At 38.3% G+C, this 4,639-nt stretch overlaps 1 non-coding gene across 1 annotated transcript; it reads right to left on the reverse strand.

Annotated features, from left to right (window-relative positions):
- Positions 1-4,206: 4,206 nt before the first annotated feature.
- LOC130938548 (small nucleolar RNA R71) lies at positions 4,207-4,310 on the reverse strand. The gene has a single exon (XR_009069710.1). It is a non-coding gene; the product is annotated as a small nucleolar RNA R71 (small nucleolar RNA).
- Between the last annotated feature and the right edge of the window lie 329 nt (positions 4,311-4,639).

Raw genomic sequence — 4,639 nt, forward strand, 5'->3', positions numbered from 1 at the left:
AGAATTTCCAGGAATCATGCAATGTTAGTCCAAAGCTTCAGTCTAAAGAAATTAGACATGGCTAGCCAAGCTTCAGCAGGACATTGCATTCAAGAGCTAAATTGATGAAAATCAATCAGCTTTGGTGATGATAAGAACATCACCTTGAAACACTAGAATTCATTCTTAAGGACTCTGAAGAAAAGTACCTAATCTAAGCAACAAGATGAACCGTCAGTTGTCCAAACTCGAACAATCCCCGGCAACGGCGCCAAAAACTTGGTGGACGAAATTGTGATCACTACAACTTCGCACAACTAACCAGCAAGTGCACTGGGTCGTCCAAGTAATAAACCTTACGCGAGTAAGGGTCGATCCCACGGAGATTGTTGGTATGAAGCAAGCTATTGTTGATGAGCGGATAATTTATACGCTTTTTGGCATTGTTTTTAGTATGTTTTTAGTAGTTTTAGTTGAGTTTTTAGTATATTTTTATTAGTTTTTACCTAAAATTCACTTTTCTGGACTTTACTATGAGTTTGTGTATTTTTCTGTGATTTCAGGTATTTTCTGGCTGAAATTGAGGGATCTGAGCAAAAATCTGATTCAGAGACTGAAAAGGACTGCAGATGCTGTTGGATTCTGACCTCCCTGCACTCGAAGTGAATTTTCTGGAGCTATAGAAGCCCAATTGGCGCGCTCTCAACGGCGTTGGAAAGTAGACATCCTGGGCTTTCCAGCAATATATGATAGTCCATATTTTGCCCAAGATTTGATGGCCCAAACCGGCGTTCAAAGTCACCCTCAGGAATTCCAGCGTTAAACGCCGGAACTGGCACCTAAATGGGAGTTAAACGCCCAAACTGGCATAAAAGCTGGCGTTTAACTCCAAGGAGAGTCTCTACACGAAAATGCTTCATTGCTCAGCCCAAGCACACACCAAGTGGGCCCGGAAGTGGATTTTTATGTCATTTACTCATCTTTGTACACCTTAGGCTACTAGTTTTCTATAAGTAGGACCTTTTACTATTGTATTAGACATCTTGAGATCTTTGAATCTTTTGATCACTGGGAGGCTGGCCTCACGGCCATGCCTAGACCTTGTTCTTATGTATTTTCAACGGTGGAGTTTCTACACACCATAGATTAAGGTGTGGAGCTCTGCTGTACCTCGAGTATTAATGCAATTACTATTGTTCTTCTATTCAATTCCGCTTGTTCTTGTTCCAAGATATCACCTGTTCTTCAACTTGATGAATGTGATGATCCGTGACACTCATCATCATTCTCACTTATGAACAAAGTGACTGACAACCACTCTTGTTCTACAAGCATACGAGGCTTAGTGAATATCTCTTGGATTCCTGATACACGATGCATGGTTGATCGCCTGACAACCGAGTGCTCGCCTGACAAACGAGCCAGCCATTCCGTGATATCAGAGTCTTCGTGGTATAGGCGAGAACTGATGGCAGCATTCAAGAGAATCCGGAAGGTCTAACCTTGTCTGTGGTATTCTGAGTAGGATTCAATGATTGAATGACTGTGACGTGCTTCAAACTCCTAGCAGGCGGGGCGTTAGTGACAGACGTAAAAGAATCAATGGATTCTATTCCGGCCTGACCGAGAACCGACAGATGATTATCCATGCTGTGACAGAGCATAGGCAACGTTTTCACTGAGAGGATGGGAGGTAGCCACTGACAACGGTGAAACCCTACATGAGCTTGCCATGGAAAGGAGTAAGAAGGATTGGATGAAGACAGTAGGAAAGCAGAGAGACGGAAGGGAAGGCATCTTCATACGCTTATCTGAAGCTCTCACAAATGATATACATAAGTATCCCTATCTTTATCTTTATGTTTTATTCATCATCTATACCCATTTGAGTCTGCCTGACTGAGATTTACAAGGTGACCATAGCTTGCTTCATACCAACAATCTCCGTGGGATCGACCCTTACTCACGTAAGGTATTACTTGGACGACCCAGTGCACTTGCTGGTTAGTTGTGCGAAGTTGTGCTTATGCCATGGTATTGTGCACCAAGTCTTTGGAGCCATTACCGGGGATTGTTTTGTGTAAAAGTAGTGATCACAATTTCGTGCACCAAGTTTTTGGCACCGTTGCCGGGGATTGTTTTTGAGTATGGACAACTGACGGTTCATCTTGTTGCTTAGATTAGGTATTATTTTTCTTCAGAGTTCTTAAGAATGAATTCTAGTGTTTCAAGGTGATGTTCTTATCATCACCAAAGCTGATTGATCATCATCAATTTAGCTCTTGAATGCAATGTCCTGCTGAAGCTTAGCTAGCTATGTCTAATTCCTTTAGACTAAAGCTTTAGACTAACATTGCATGATTCCTGGAATTCTCATTAAGAATTTTGATACCTTTATTTTCTTCTTCCACTTAATTTTCGAAAAATCCAAAAAAATTACAAAATCATAAAAACAAAAAAAAATATTTCTTGTTTAAGTCTAATGTCTCATTTTAAGTTTGGTGTCAATTGCATGTTTCTGTTCTTCTTGCATTTTTCAAATTTATGCATGTGTCTTCATTTATCTTCAAGTTGTTCTTGATGATTTCCTTGTTTTGATCTTTGAATTCTATTGACTTGAGTGTTTTGTTATTTCTTATGTGCATTCTCATTTTGTTAGTGTCAATAGTATACAAACTGCTAAGTTTGGTGTCTTGCATGCATTGTTATTTGATTTTAGTTGCATTTTGATTATTTCTCATTATTAAAAATCCAAAAATATTTTTAATTTGTGTCTTTTCAAGTCAATAATACAGAGAATTAAAGATTCAGAACATACTGCAGAGGAATTATACAGAAAAAGCTGGGCATTCAAAAATGCCCAGTGAAGAAGACAGACTGGCATTTAAACGCCAGCCAAGGTACCTGGCTGGGCGTTTAACGCCCAAAAGGGTAGAGTTTTGGGCGTTAAACGCCAGAATGTGCACCATTCTGGGCGTTTAACGCCAGGATGGCACAAGGGGGAGGATTTTGTTTTCAAAATCAATTTTTTTTCAAGTTTTCAAAGTTTTTCAAAATCAAATCTTTTTCAAATCAAATCTTTTCAATCAAATATTTTCAAAATCAATTTCTTTCCTTTTTCAAAGATACTTACTAACGATTAATGATTTAATTGAACATTTTAAGTATGTTGCCTTTTCTGTTGAGAAAGGTTTAATGTTTGAATCATATCTTTTCTTGTTAGGCAAGTCATTAATTTTTAAAATCAAATCTTTTTAAAATTGTTTTCAAAATCATATCTTTTCAATCATATCTTTTTTAAAACCATAACTTTTCAATCATATCTCTTTAATCACATCTTTTTCAAAATAGTTTTCAAATCATATCTTGTTGATTTCTAATTTCAAAAATCTTTTTCAAAAATTACTTGATTTCTTTCTCACTCTTGATTTTCGAAAATTAATTAATTTTTTTTTAATGTTTTCAAAATATTTCACTTGATTTTCGAAAATTTCTTCCTCTCTTCTCACATCCTTCTATTTATGGACTAACACTATTCCTTAATGCAAAATTCGAACTCCATCTTCTTTGATAAGTTCGAATTTTCTACCTCTGTCTTCCATTTTTCTTTTCCTCTGACACCTCAAGGAATCTCTATACTGTGACTTAGAGGATTCCATATTCTCTTGTTCTCTTCTCTTTCATATGAGCAGGAACAAAGACAAAGGCATTCTTGTTGAAGCTGACCCTGAACCTGAAAGGACCTTGAAGCGAAAGCTAAGAGAAGCTAAGGCACAATTCTCTGTAGAGGACCTGACCGAATTCTTCAAAGAAGAAGAACACATGGCAGCCGAAAACAACAACAATGCAAACAATGCAAGGAAGGTGCTGGGTGACTTTACTGCACCTACTCCCGACTTCTATGGGAGAAGCATCTCTATCCCTGCCATTGGAGCAAACAACTTTGAGCTTAAGCCTCAATTAGTTTCTCTAATGCAACAGAATTGCAAGTTCCATGGACTTCCATTGGAAGATCCTCATCAGTTTTTAGCTGAATTCTTGCAAATCTGTGACACAGTCAAGACTAATGGGGTTGACCCTGAGGTCTACAGACTGATGCTATTCCCTTTTGCTGTAAGAGACAGAGATAGAATATGGTTGGACTCTCAACCTAAGGAAAGCCTGGACTCTTGGGAAAAGCTAGTCAATGCCTTCTTGGCAAAGTTCTTTCCACCTCAAAAATTGAGTAAGCTTAGAGTGGAAGTCCAAACCTTCAGACAGAAGGAAGGAGAATCCCTCTATGAAGCTTGGGAAAGATACAAACAATTAATCAGAAAATGTCCATCTGACATGCTTTCTGAATGGAGCATCATAGGTATTTTCTATGATGGTCTCTCTGAACTGTCCAAGATGTCTTTGGATAGCTCTGTTGGAGGATCTCTTCATCTGAAGAAGACGCCTACAGAGGCTCAAGAACTCATTGAAATGGTTGCAAATAACCAATTCATGTACACTTCTAAAAGGAATCCTGTGAACAATGGGACAAGTCAGAAGAAAGGAGTTCTTGAGATTGATGCTCTGAATGCCATTTTGGCTCAGAACAAGATATTGACTCAACAAGTCAATTTGATTTCTCAAAGTCTGTCTGGAATGCAAAATGCACCAAGCAGTACTAAGGAGG

The sequence above is a fragment of the Arachis stenosperma genome, chromosome 6 (genome assembly GCF_014773155.1).
Source record: "Arachis stenosperma cultivar V10309 chromosome 6, arast.V10309.gnm1.PFL2, whole genome shotgun sequence".
NCBI lineage: Eukaryota > Viridiplantae > Streptophyta > Magnoliopsida > Fabales > Fabaceae > Arachis > Arachis stenosperma.